Here is a 14,623-nt window from a genome sequence, read left to right on the forward strand (position 1 = left end):
ATAGAACTAGTACTTAGTTCAGCTTGTTCTGGCACCTTCTTCTTTGATCGAGAATGTTAGAAATTTGGCTTGGTTTATTCGTGTGTGTGTGTGTGTATATATACAGAGAGAGAGAGAGAGAGAGAGAGACTAAAGGCAAGATGGCTCTATTTATGTCTTGTTTCATGAAAAATATGAAAGGCTAACACGTAGGATTTGAACCTAGCCGCTACCCTCTTCCCCCATCCAAAAAAAAAATAGAAAGAAAAAAAGATTGACGATAAGAATGTTTTATATAACCTACATAACCTATTTAAATTCTAGAACTTAAGATTTACTTATCATTTGAGGAGAAGAAAAGCTGATACCTGTAATTATCACATTAGATTTTACTTGTTCACTGACTGTCAAACAGCCATTGGAGCCTGTCACCGAAAGCAGCCATTCCTGAGTCGCTGGCTGACATCATCACACTTTTTACTGCGGTGGCGTTGGAGAGCTGAGTTAACCCCGTCAGGAAGTGGACTGTTCAGGTTCATCAGAATCAGTTGTATGTGTTAGAGGATCAGTCGTTCAAGAACTGAGACCCAGTGCAATGCATGCATGCTGGCAAGACATGGGCTTGGCAGCACCTTGCAGGCCAGTCCTTGGTGAGGGCTGTGGCCGCGCTGCCACAGAGGGCGTTGTTCAGGCTCCGCAGCAGGCTCCTCTCCTGTCTTCTTTCCCTCATCCCCCCCCCCACCTCTCCCCTCCCTTTTCTCTTTATTGAGGTATTAATTTAACAACAGAGCGGACCCATTTAGGGGCTTTGATGAATGGATACGCCTGTATAGCCTCTGTCCCAAGTGAGACAGAATATTTCCATCAGTTCAGAACTTTCCTTGTTCCCTGCTCCGTCAGCCCCCACCCAGCCCCTGGCCCCAGGCAGACATAGATCCGTCACTATGGATTTGTTTGGCCGGGTTTGGAATTTCATGTAACTAGAACAAAATGCACACCCTTTTGCATCTGGTCTCTTTTGCTCACCAAGAACTTTCTGTGATGAACCTGTGTATATCTGTCAGAAGCTCATTCCTCTTCAGTGTTGAGGAGTTTTGTAGGATGTAGTGATGCTGCATGGAGCAGTTTCGTGATCTGTATGCGGAAGTGACTAGAGAATTCAGGGCTCTGCAGAAGTATGTGCGTGGTCTGTTTGTAGATCCCTTTCCTCCAGCTCTCCTTAGCACTTGAGGAAGGCTGGGGGAAAGTGCAGAGGAGGCACTTTTTCTCCAGGCCGTTGCTAGTCTTGATAATCCATCCTTGAAGAGTTTGGCTTCTCAGAACAACTCTGTTCTGGTTACCCCCATCTATGATAGCAGATCTCATCCTGCTTTGTCTTTCTGGAGACAGGGAGATGGCATCTTAGTGGTGTAAGGTCTTGTGACCAGAGGGGATCTTCTAGAGCTCTTGCGTGACTCCACCATCCTGGCGGCTGCTTGACCATGTGGCTCGGCATTTAGGGCTTCCTAAGTTTAGGGGCATGAGAACCGTGGAGCCCATCTAGCATGGGGCGGCCAGATACCCCCACCTCTCACCGCAGTACCTGCCTCTAAGTTGTCTGGCTTTTCCCTGGCCCTGTCTGGGCTCAGCTGTTAGCTTTAGCCCAGGAGGGAGGACTGAAGCACAACTAAAGTTTGCACTGTTTTACTAACAACCTCATGACCGTGTGCCCATAAGCTCTTTAAGAATCACCTTGTAAGAGTAACTGGTTGTTTCAGGTTGGGAAATTGGGGAGACAGAGATGACAGCTAAAGCACATGGGGTTCCTTTTTGAGGTGATGACAGTGTCTTAAAATTGACTGGGGTGAAGGTTGCCCAGCTCTGTAAATACACTCAGAACCACTGAATTCTATACTTAAATGACTGAATTCTATAGTATGTGAATTACATCTCAATAAAGCTGTTTTAGAAAAAGTGTGGCATTAAAGCAAGGATAGACCAATAGAGGAATGGGGAAAAATCATGTGGGGAAAATTTTGTTCTTTCCCCCATATGACATGACCTGTTGCCCACTATCCTCATGTTCCTCACGGGCCTAGTTCCGGGGCAGGCATGAGCGTGGTGGGGAGAGGATGTGCTTTGAAAGTATCAGGTAGACCTGAGTTCAAATCCCATTCCGCCACTATTTGCTGGGTGATATTGGGCAGGTTGCTTAATTTCTCTGTGGTGGTTTTCTTCCGTACAACGAGGATAGTCGTACTATCTTACGGAGTCTTTTAAAAGAGCTTAGTAAAGGCAGCCATTTTCATCCTGTAAGAGAACAGAGGTATCCGAGAGACGATGCAGCCAGTCCGGTGTCACCCTCACATCTGTGCCTGACACCGGGCCAATGACTGCCACGCATGGGCTTAGCCATCAGCTGAGGGCGGAGGACATGAAGTCACTGGTAGTCTTCGGCTAACTTGCTGGATTTTGTTGCAGAAATTTTTTCTGCCTTACTCTACATGGTTTGAGTAGGTTGATGGTAAGCTCTTGGAGAACCGAATCCTGTCCCTTCCTTCATGAAGGCTTCCCTGACCCTGTTTCCCCCACTAGCTCACTGCTGCCTTCATAGTGTTCCCCCAGCCCTCCATGCGTGTTGGTTCGTTATCAGCTCGTGCCATTTTTCTTTATTTATACATCTGCCCTGCCCGTACACTGAGAAGTCCAGGGCAGGGATGTTGGCTTTTTCAACCATGGGGCCCGAAGGCCTTAAGCCCTGTGCCTGGCACTAATGTTTGTGCCCAAAGGTTTCAAGTCTGGTGACAGAAACCCGAATGGAACTGGAAATACCAGTTTAGGCACCACGTGGGAGAGGCGGGAGAGGTTAGCAGGTGGGTTTCCCTGGACCAGTGTGTCTGTCCCGGTACCACCTTAGGGGGTAGGACAGCTGCCCAAGCCAGTCTTGTTCTCCCCCAGAGGGTCAGGACAGCTGCTCTCCAGCTAGGAACCTGCTAGTCAAAGTTGTGGGGCCCGGGAGAGAATGCCCCAGCCCTACTGGAAAGCCCGGCTCATGACTTCATCATCCCACCACTATCTGCATTCTTAATTCAGTTCAAATCAGATTTTTATTACGTGGCAGCTCTGCCCAGGACCCACTTCTGATTTATTGAGGGAAGCCAACATGGAGAGGTAGTGTAATGGTTAACAGCTGGGTTCTGGAAGCGGACTGCCTGGGTTCAGCTCCCCCGACGTGACAGCTTTGGGACACAGGGCAGGTAATACAGTCTCTGTACCTCAGTTATCTGAGTTGGAAAGTGGAGGAGGTGACAGTCCCCTGATGGGATTCTTTTCATGATTAACCCTAAAGTGAGCACTGTGTGAGTGTTTACCAAGCAGCTGGTGTTTGTTGGATTACAATAAATAAATAAATAAACAACTTACTCCACCTCGATGTGGTTGACCTGTCTTATAACCGAGAGGCCTAAGTGGGGCTCTGGGGCAAAGGAGAGTTTTTGGTCATGCTAGCTGATGAAAAGGGAAAGGAGGTAAGTCAGCTTGGTTTGCCAGAACCCAGGTGTTTGTTCTTTCTTAGTGGAAGAAAATACTCCCAGAAAAGGACTTTTGTGACCATATTCTTGTGCTGCTTAAATTTAGTTAAAATGCTTTGGAAGATAACTGTCAGGCCATTAGTTTTAGAAAGGCTGTCTGTGCGTTGTGGTCAGGCACACTGAAGTAGCCTCTAGAAACATTATTCAGCCTTTTCCAGCTTTAGTGTCCCTGGATAAGATGACCTTTAGGGCCATTAAACCCTCAGTAAGCCCCAGGAGGAAGTAGCCGGCCTCCCTGCCGGCCTCCCAGACCAAGGAGCGGGGCCGGCCCCATGCTTCAGCCTTGCCTCTCTGTTGAGTGCTGCAGGTCATCAGCGAAGCTGCTCCAGAGGTAAAGCAAAGTTTGCATGGTGTGGGACCAACGGCTGTGTTTTTGTTGTTGTTGTTTTTGTTTTTAGGTGGGGGATATGGTAGTATGATTTCCAAGTAGTATGAATTATTATCATATGTCAAATAATTGAGCCTCGTGTTGATATGATCCTTGTTTTATTGTTGTTTTTCCATCAAGGAATTTCTAAATACAGATTTTGGAAAGATGTTTTCAACCTATTTTGTTTTGTGTCACAAGGTCAGACTAGGGGCCCAAGTTGCAAGGGGGGGACAGGTTTGGCTCTGTTCGGGCTACCACCATTTAAATGTAGCATCCAGCTTGCCATAGGGATTGGGGGAGGGTGCACGTGTATCTTCTGGGAGTGTACTTTGGGAGAAATTGAGCCCTTGAAATGTTTTTTGCATTTCTTGTGTTTTTACAGATTAATTTCAGTACCTGCTCTTTCTTGTAGTGTTTGTATTTTTTGATATTGTTGCATACATTTTGTAAAATACTTTTATTGAGACAGAATAAATGTACATACATACAAGAGCACATACTGTAAGTGGGTACAGCAATGAATTTTCACAAATGCAGCATATGAACAGCTCAGGAAACAGAGCCCTGCTAAGAAGTGCTCCTGAGGTCCCTTTCATGCCCGGTCCCTTTGCCATTCTGCCCTGGCTTCAAGCCCCACAGTGTCGTGGTGCCTTCTCTTCACCTTATCTAGAGGGAATTATATTGTATGTGTCCTCATGGGTGCATACATTTTTTTTTTAAAGATTTTATTTATTTATTTGCCAGACAGAGATCACAAGTAGGCAGAGAGGCAGGCGGAGAGACAGGAGGAAGCAGACTCCCTGCTGAGCAGAGAGCAGGGCTCAGTCCCAGGGCCTGGGGATCATGACCTGAGCTGAAGGCAGAGGCCTTAACCCACTGAGCCACCCAGGCGCCCCCTGGGCGCATGCATTTTAAAATGGGTTAGGACATCTTTCCCTAAAGTTATATTTATTCCTTGTTACTTCTTCATTTTTAATTCTTTGTAAAACTCTAGGAAGAAAGGTGTTTTGGGGTTTGGTTTTTACTTTTACTTTGGTTTTTGGTTTTTACTTCTGGGGAATCACGTGTGCACATATGAGTGTCTTCGGAGCTGTCTGTGCTGCGGAGAGAGAGCCTGGGTTCTCCAGCACTGAGCCCGCTCCCTCTTCCTCTGCGTCCCCCACTGTTGAGCTGCTTTGCCTTGCTGTTGGAGTCCCAAAGAGAAGTTGAGTTTTCTGTGTAGGGACAATGTAAGATCATCCCGTGCAGGGAAGTCTCTGTCACATTAACCCCTGTGATGCCTGGCATCTTAGCTCCGGAGCAGGTCTTTTTTTCCTCCTGAGTGGAAGGATCAAATACAAGGAGAGATTCTGAGACTGTCGTAGGCAGTATAAGTTAGTTTATATACAAGTTGATTTTGGAGGGGGGTGTTAGGACTTTTGTTCTCCGATCTCCTCTCTCCGACTTTCTCTCATATACTGAGATTCTATTAGGCCATTTTCCAAAAAGAAAGCTCTTCTATGATGGCCCTAGCTGGCCGGGAGCGGAGGTCTGAGAACCTGGTGCCTGGAGGGTGCCTGCAGCAGCGTCGGGGACTGGCCTTATCTCCCCGCAAGGAGTCGGCAGCCAACAGGAAATGATGAAATGTGCTGGGAGAATTCGGCTGGGAGCTGGAGGTCAGACATACCAGCAGGGTCGGAAGGAGGCAGGTACGGAAGCTGATCTGCAAAGTGAGGCAGTTGAAGCCGGCATTTGACAGAAAAACGTGAGTTGCTATTTAAAGCCTGTATTTCCTTGAAGGGAGACCTTTTTCAAAGCAGTTTTCATTGATTTTTTTTTTTTCCTGCGTGCTTGATTTAACAGAAATCTCGCCTTTTAAACACACTTAGTTTTAGAGCTTCTTGATGGAAATGTTCAACATTAACCGAACAGTGTGGAGGGTTTTTCCAAAATGCCTTGAGAAAATGTCAGAATAAATGTTTGATTTCCTTGGTGAATCGACTTTGGCCTAAACAAATGAAAGATCTTGCTCTATAATTTTTACTCTGGTTTTAGAACTTACGTGCATGCTTCATTCCTAAATAGAGGAAATGAATCAAGCTCTGGCCCAGCTACGTACTTGTTTCTTACTGGGGAGCTAAGTGAGTTACTTGAGTTAACTATTAGTAGAGGGTTGCTTTCTTTTCCTGCTGTCAGGCATTATGTCTTTTACATGCTGCCATTTCCTTTCTTAACAGCCAAATCTAACCTTCGAACACGTAAATGGGACTCGGGAGAAACAGGGGACAAACTAGCTTCTCTGGTTGCCACTGACTGCTGTTTCATGGCCGTCTGCTCCAGACTCCCAGAATTAGCATGCGGCTTGCTCCAAGGCCCCCTCTGCCTTCCTCCTCCGGCAGTTCTTTCTCCTTCCTCTCCGCAGCTGGCCCTGGTGCCCTCTGCTCCATCTGACTGCTGTCACTAGGCACTGCACTTTTATTTTTAGTAGATACCAAAATGTAAAAGTTTTATTGTTCCAACAACCGAGCAGCCTCACATGCGTATTTAATTGTTTCTTATCTACTAGTCATATTCTGGAATTGAAAATTTTGCCTCCCCTTCCCTCCTTTTTGTTTATGCAGTGCTGTGCTTCTAATTAGAGGGTTGCTGCTTTTTTTAAAAAAAATCCCAGTACTTGAGCGATCCATCGTGAAGTGAATATACTTTTTGGATTACCTATTGCCGTGATAATTAGAAAGGCAGCGTCAGGGTCTTCCTTCTGTTCTCCAGAAATGCCATGCTGGTACAGTCTGTACCACATATTTCCTTGCTAGGTCATTACTTTGTATGATTTGTGGATTTCTGACACTTTTAGCGTCATGTTTTCCTATTTTTTTAGAAATTCCCCAAACATGTGATCTTTCTCTCAGACCTTAATGAGGTCCATAGGTTTTGCCCTTGCTGTTGTAATTTTGAGGATCTCCTCAAATTTTCTTCACACTGTTATCTTAATGAATTCTAGATAAACTTTAAATGCTGTGTTTGTGAAAACGACAGAGAGGTATTGTAACTTAAGACTGAAACACGTCTTACAGGTCTGAGATTTATGCCAGTAGTAAAAATAAGCCCCCCCCTTCTTTTTATATATCGTTAGTCCTCTGTTTTGCCCAGCCATGTAATTCTGCTGTTCATTTGGTGGCATATTTGGAAAGATGGGAACACAATATTTAGAGTTGTAATGGCTCTTGCTGGCGGTATAGTCAGGCCCTTCTTCTTTGCTTGTTTTTTTTTTTTTTTTTTTTTAAGCAAAGTATAAGACCTAGAGGTGACATACTGTCTTGGCTTGTCCAAGGTCATATGGCTTGTTGATAGCTCAGTGAATTTAGACTGGCTTCTGGGTCACCAGCCTTTCTTCTCTCAGCTTTCTTCACATATTATCTCACAATTAACAGGCCCAGAAGTCCCTGAGAGTTTATGCTATTGGTGTCATGTGGGCCTTCCTCATTTCCATCTCTGTTCAGGGCTCCTCTCCAGGGCAGCTTCTGGTGGTGGCCTTAGAACCTTCTCTAAGGCCTTGAGAAAACTTCTCCCAGTATGCCAGCTAGATCCTAGATCCTAGATTGAGGTAAAGAGGAGAGAGAGAGAGAGAGAGAGAGAGAGTGTGTGTGTGTGTGTGTGTGAATATGAGGGGAAGTAATAGTGGAAAACATGGGCCATTAATTTGAGTGAACGGATGAGTTGCAGCGGCCCCCTTTCCATGGCGGTTGCCGCAGAAGGCACTCTGCTCCTGTCTCACCAGCTTGGTCTAAATATATTCGCATCTTTCAGTTCGACCTTGATGCCAGGAGACAGACTCGGTGCCTACTTCACATCTCCAGTGCTGGGAATCTGGCCTAAAGATTTTTCTCATTAGACTCTGTCATAAGTGAATCATAAGAAATTAATCTTTATGTGGACCAATAAAGCATATTGTTCTATTTTTTTGTTAACTTAAAGAATCTGACAGGAAGTATTCTGAATTTGAAATGTGTGCCACTGGCCATCACAGTAGTAAGGGATTACGATTTTCTTTCCTTCTTTTTCTTTTTAGCATGAAGCCTGTGCTGAGTTTCATACTCAGTCTTGTTTCTCATCAGAACTGCTCTGCAGTGGAGTCTTTAAGGGAGATCAGGGGAGAATGATTTTGCTTACTTGACAAGATGTTGTTGATGTAGCTAGCAGGCTAAAATGTCGAACTTCCCGAGTTGGAATTCGGTCTTTGTTTTCAGTATCGGTAGGGCTAGTGGAGCAGGATAAATGGAGTCCAGAGCAGCTTGGGGACGGCAAAGTGACCTCTTTATGGTTCTTTTCCACCATGAACTGACGCACAAGGAAAAAAATAGCACAGGGCACAGTGCTGAATACCTGTTGACCCGGAAAGCAGAAATGTTTTGTTAATTCACTGCCCGTGAGTGTGTTCAGCGCAAGCGCCCTGCGGTCTGGCCCGTACCGTGGGGGAAGAGTATTACACAGCAAGACCCTGAGGCCACGCAGACAAGCATCAGGGCCGCTATGCAAAGAAGTCTTTGCATGTTTAATGTTGAACTCCAAGACCCTATGGTTATTCTTAGGCGCATCCTGTCGACTGCTTAAGGTTGAGGAGTGTGAGTTTGGGAAGGTAGACGTTGTCATGACAATGAAAACTCACAACAGGGTGCATGTGGGCTGTGATCGCCCCAGCGCTGACTCTGCTCTCACTGTGCAGGCTCCTGGCGAGCTCTGTGCTGATTTCCAGCCGTGCACAGGCCACCACGTGGAGGCATGGTGCACCTGGACGATGGGTGGCCGGGTCGGGTGGCTTGCTCGTCTGTGTCCACGCGCTACGTATGGTGAGTTTGCCCACCTGGCAGAGTCTCTTGTCTGCCGAGTGTACCTCAGGTCTTGGGCTTGGCCCCGGGGTCAGGATGAGGTTGAGTCCTTGCCATGGGAGAGCTCCCAGGGCAGTGGGGTAGAGACTTCTAAACGCCAGCGCACCGAGTCTCCTTCTGGAGCTGTAGGGACCTTCTCCTGCTGTGAAGAATGGGGGAGGTTGGGGAAAGACATCAGTGTCCGGTGGTGGGTTTCAGAGAGGGGCCCGTCAGGCAGAAGAGGCGACGGAAACTGTGTGTGCAGACGCAGGGAGATGGGAGAGAGTGTGCCCAACTCGGGGGCGCCCCGTGGCTGGATTGCAGCACCCAAGCTTCTTCTGATATATCGGGCCCAAGCCGGTTCCTCTCCACCCTAACCCAGTTCTTCCTTCCGAGTTGTTTCTCTTTGTGACATTACCCCGTAGCCTGACTCCCAATTGAGGAATTAAAAAAATATATATATTTTATTTATTTATTTGACAGAGAGATCACAAGTAGGCAGAGAGGCAGGCAGGGAGAGAGGGGGAAGCAGGCTCCCCGCTCATCAGAGAGCCCAATGTGGGGCTCGATCCCAGGACCCTGAGATCATAACCCCAGCTGAAGGCAGAGGCTTAACCTACTGAGCCACGGAGGTGCCCCCCAGATGAGGACTTTTGAATCCCTGGCCTCCTCTGCCCCGCATTCCTACCTAGCATAATCCTTCGCGGTGTCCTCTGTTCGTCAAGAACGTCACTGCTCTGTCCCGTCGCCTAAGCCCTTCTCCTGCTTCCTCTCTAACCTCTACAGCTGCGCCGCCCAGTATAGCCGCGCTAAGCACATGTGGCTATTTATACGAACTTGAATGAGAAGTCAGGGAGATTAAAAAGACAGTTCCTCAGGGGTGCCAGCCGTAGTGCAAGTGTTCTGTAGCTGGAGGCTGGTCTGTCGGACGGCTCAGGTCCAGACGCTCGGTGGTCTGTTTGCCATCCTCTGTCGGAGGAACTTTCCTTCCTGGACCGCGACCAGGTCCCTCCTCCTCCCGGAGGAGTCCACATCCCCAATGTGGCCCTCCAGGGGCTTAGCCTGCTGGCCCCTGCTCGGCCTCGTGGTATTCAGCTCTTCCCTCTCTCCTCGTCCCCCACCGGCACGTTCTGGATTCTTTCATACGTTTTTACCCTAGTGCCTGCTGCACTTTCCCCTCCGGAGCATCCTTCCCTGCCTGAGCTTCCCTGCGCGGACCTGGTGGCGCCGGCTCTCTCCCGGGCTCTCTTCAGGTTGGTCTCACGTTCGCAGGCGCTCCCGGCACCCGTGATCACCCGGGGGTACTCGCCTCTGGGCTGCTTACCCTGTGGTGTCGTGGTTTGTCTCGCTCTGTGGCGGGCACAGTGGTTAGGCTGCGGGCACAGATAGACTTAATTTCAAAACCAGCCCTTTACTTGCCAGGTGGCTTTGGGCAAGATATTTAACCTCCCTGAGTTTCCGTTTCTTCTGTGAAGTCAGTCTGCCGTTTTCCTCATGGGAGATGAATCCAAACGCACGGTAGCTGCCAGCCGTCGCCCGGGATGTCATTCCAGGAGCCTTCAGCCCTGCGGAGGCCACATCATCTACCAACAGTGATGGGGTTTTCTCTTCTTTTCTGGTTGTTGTATCTTTACTGACTTTTCTTACTGAGTTGGCTACTATCTCCAGTACAATTTGAATAGAAAAGGCGGTAAGCAGCAGCCTTTTCTTGTTCCTGTGCTTTCTGTTTGCTGCAGTTCTGGGAAGTGTTTTGTTTTGTTTTGTTGGTTTTCTTTTGTTTCAGCTGAGTTCCATCATGCCCCCCACCTCCATTGCATTTGTTTTCTCTCTCTCTTTTAGTCTAGAAATTAAATCCTCTGTCTAGCCCGTTAGTGGTTATCCCCTGCATGGTTTAACACATAACAAATCCAAAGTAATGTCTTTTCTCTTTCTTTTCTCTCAGAAGGATTTAAAACATTTTAACTCCACACTCCTCCCAATTTATTCAGCGTTTCCTTTCTGAATTTTAGAATCCTACAAATTAGATACTATGTTTCATATAGTCAGTGCTGTTTATATATGTTAGTGTATTTATGTGTATATTTGCTTACCCTTTCTTCTTGTGCTTCAAGCTTTCCCTCGGAGATCATTTCTTTTTTTTTTTTTTTAAGACATATTACCTTTTTTTTTTTTTTAAGATTTTATTTGTTTATTTGGCAGACAGATCACAAGTAGACAGAGAGGCAGGCAGAGAGAGAGGGAGGGAAGCAGGCTCCCCACTGAGCAGAGAGCCCGATGCGGGACTCGATCCCAGGACCCTGGGATCATGACCCAAGCCGAAGGCAGTGGCTTAACCCACTGAGCCACCCAGGTGCCCCTCTGAGATCATTTCTTTATCTTTTTCTTTTTTCTTTCTTTCTTTTTTTTTTTGGCCTGAGGTAGATGTTTTAGAATTTTCTTTTCTGTGATGTCTTTTTTGGGAGGGTGGTGGTGGTGGTATCTATTTTACAGGTTTGCAGATATCTAGTTCTTATTAAAAACTAGTTTTGTTGGGTATAGAATTCTGAGTTGGCAAATATTGTTGCTAAGCATGTAGAATATATCACTACAGTGTGTTCTGGCTTTCACTGTTGTTCTTAGTCCAGTTGTTATTCTTTGTGGTCTTTTCTCTCTGGTTGCCTCTACAATCTTTTCTGTGCCTTTGAGGTTCTACAGTTTTACTTTATCTTGGTGTGGCTCACTATCTCTAAAATCTTGCTTGAGTTCATTGGGCTTCCTTAGTCTGTGGTTTAGTGTCTTTAGGCATGCTGAGAAATGGTCTTTAAAGATTCCTTCTTACCCATCCTTAATGTTACCTCCTTCTGGAAGTTTATTAGATGGAAGTTAGGCTTCCCTGTTTTTCCCGTCTTTAGTCAATCTTTTATATTTTCTTTCTTTGTCTCTCTCTGTTACATCAGAGATAAAGAAGACTTATCTACTTATATTTCTTTAAATTTGCCTTTTTGATGTCTTTAGATTCCCTTATGATCATTTGGAGTATGATAAAGTGATACAATTATATTTATTCAGCTTTTAACATTTTTCAGTGGGAGACTCATAAGATACCTGGTTTGTCTTGCTGCTGAGAACAGAAGTGTGTTCTGTCATAGTGCATGTTTGTGTCAGAGCCTAGCATATTCCTTGACTCATTCGTTCCACACATGTTTATTTTGCTTCTATTGTGCATCAGTGCTGAGGATAGGGGGTGAACTTGACACAGTTCTTGTTCTTCAGGGGCTTGTGTTCTTGTGGGTGGTGAGAGACAGTATATAAATACGTAATTTGGCACAGGAGACTGAGTGTTACTTTTTTTAAAAAAAGTAGAGTTTAGGGGCTGATGTGTCAGAGGAATGGGGACGGGTTGGGCTTTTTAAAGAAGGTGATATGTGAGCGGCTGTGTGATGATGTGAAGCAGCAAAGCCAGCAGACCCTGGGGGTGGGTGTTCCTGGCAGAGAGGAAGCAGGTGTGAAGATAGGTCTGAGTTTGGTGTGTTTGGAGGCCCACGGGAAGGTCACTGCAGCTGGAGGAGCCAGGGATAGGTGTTGGAACAAGCTGGCCCTGGAGCTGGAACCTGGAGGCAGATCACATGGGACCTTGTGGGTCAGGGTGGGGAGTGTAGATTAGTGAGGAGCGTTTTCCAGGATGCTGAAAGACACAACTGTTGGCAAGTTTTAAGTTCGGTGGCTTGGCCCCAGGTAGCTGAAGCAGAGATGGTGTGAGGTGGCCCCACTCTAGCTCTGTTGCAAGGTGGAGCTGATGGATGTAGGGTGTGAGGGAAGGAGAGGCGTCAGGGGTGGCATGGGGGCATGTGCCCTAAGTGGCCACGTAGATGATGGAGCCCTTTACTGAAAGAGAAAGACTGGGTAGGAGCCTGTCTTGGGGATGGAGGAGCCAGAGCTGAGTTTTGGGCAGTGCGTCAGAGAGGCCCATCGGGTGCCAAGGAGTTGGTGCTGAGCCAGTGTTTGGGGCTGCGCTGGACTCTGCAGTGCAGAAGGGAGTTCTGTGCTGGGGAAGTCAAGTCAGGAGGCATCAGTGGGGGACTGGTGTTGAAAGTCACAGGAAGGAGAATTCACCTGGAAACTGGCATGCAGAGAAGAGGGAAGGGCCCAGAAGCCTGGACCCTGTGGCCTTTCCAGCAGTGAAGGTGCTGCCGGGTGCTTCGCAGGACAGGGCTGGAAGGTGTGTGGGCACTTGAACTGAGTGAATGTAAGTGATACACAGGCCAATTATCAGTCACTTGAAGATAAGGGTCATGGATTCCTTTACCAGAAATCTTAGGTTTCATGCTTATGGACATTACAAAGGTGCCTAGGGCCCTTGCCTTATTTCCTTTTGAATTTTCAAAAGTTTGAATTTCAGAATTTTCAAAAGACCCAACCAGTATTCTTAGGGTGGAAACATTAAGAAATACAGATATGCAAAAAGAAAACTCCCAAACTCACATAATCCACCATCCAGAGAGGGTGAGTAGATGTTAACATTTATTCAAGTATTTCCTCAGGTGTCTCCTCCTCGGGAAGACCTTTGTTGACCACCATCCTGTCTATAGTAGACCCCAACACTCTGTCCCCCACTGGCTTTGTGTCCCAGCCCAGCCCTCAACACCACCCGCTGCGACATTCTCTCCTGGTCTGTCTGCAAGTCCTCTGGTCCCTGGAGCATCAGAAGCCCTCGCTCGGTACGCTTTGCTGAATGAAGCAGTTCACATTTTGGTTCATAGCCTTCTGGACTATTTCTCTGTGTAACCACCCTCTTTTAAACCTTTATTATTATTATTTTTAAAGATTTTATTTATTTGTTTATTTGACACACACACACACAGAGTGGGAGAGGGAATACAGGCAGGGGGAGTGGGAGAGGGAAAAGCAGGCTTCCTGCTAAGCAGGGAGCCTGATGCGGGGTCAGTCCCAGGACCCTGGGACCATGACCCGAGCCTAAGACGGACGCCTTAAGACTGAGCCACCCCAGTGACCCTCTTAAACCTGTATTTTTAAGTAACCTACAGTAGTCAGTGATTTAGACCTCAGGGGCTACAGCAGAGCCGCCTTTGCCCTTGGGGGCATTGGGTGCTGTCCTCGGTCTATGTCCGGCCTCTCTGAGCAGCTCCTGAGCCTGGGCCGTGGCCCGAACACCTCATCCTCACTGTCACCTGGCCGCAGGCCTCAGGTCTCCCCCTTCCTCTTGTAAACTGCAGTCCTGCTTGCCCCTCCTGCATTATCCTCCATCCTCTCTCCTTCCTGTCCCCTAATCAAGTGTGATCTTGTCTTTTCTTCCTGGCTGTACTGTGAATACCTGGGTTGTAGGGCTGAGTCTTATTAGGGATGTGTTTGCTCCCTTTCCCCAGTTCTTAGCTAGGTTTCTGGCATTCAGAATGTGAATGTTTTAAAAAGAAAAAAAAATTAAAAAGTGGGAAATAAAAAATAAATTTTAAAAAAGAAAGTCAATGTTTTTAGAGGATTGGAATAAATATACATAAAATTATAAAATATTTTGACTTAATATAATTTTACTGAGTTTATCAGAATAAATTATATATTTTATTAAAAATGCTTAAACATTTGGAACACAGTCTATTTCTTGAGCTAGCCAAACTGAGAAATGTTTTATTAAGGATAGAGCCTTGAAAGTCCTTTTGGAAACTCCCTTTGTCTTTATCTGTGCCAGTTCCGAAGTGTGTAATCAGTTGTTCTTTATAATCCTGGGGCAGCAGCCCTTTCTGCCCATGGGTCCTGACCCCATGCTTTAATGAAACCATCTTTTAGGATTTTTTAAAAAAAAAAAGAGAGGCTCTTTCTGTGTCTGTGTGTGGAGAGAATGTGTGTGTGCATGGACGCATGCTTGG

The 14,623-nt window shown here is 46.7% G+C and overlaps 1 protein-coding gene across 4 annotated transcripts in view; it reads left to right on the plus strand.

The window, feature by feature from the left end:
- The first annotated feature begins 5,548 nt into the window (after window positions 1-5,548).
- PACSIN2 (protein kinase C and casein kinase substrate in neurons 2) overlaps window positions 5,549-14,623 on the plus strand; it is an 84,372-nt gene continuing 75,297 nt past the window's right edge. Inside the window, exon 1 of one of the 4 annotated variants that reach the window (XM_044228155.1) lies at window positions 5,549-5,662. The gene's annotated coding sequence lies outside the window, so the exon portion shown is untranslated. The remainder of the gene's footprint in view (window positions 5,663-14,623) is intronic. The other 3 variants (XM_044228156.1, XM_044228153.1, XM_044228154.1) reach the window with 3 other exon arrangements.

The sequence above is a fragment of the Neovison vison genome, chromosome 12 (genome assembly GCF_020171115.1).
Source record: "Neovison vison isolate M4711 chromosome 12, ASM_NN_V1, whole genome shotgun sequence".
Classification (NCBI taxonomy): Eukaryota; Metazoa; Chordata; class Mammalia; order Carnivora; family Mustelidae; genus Neogale; species Neogale vison.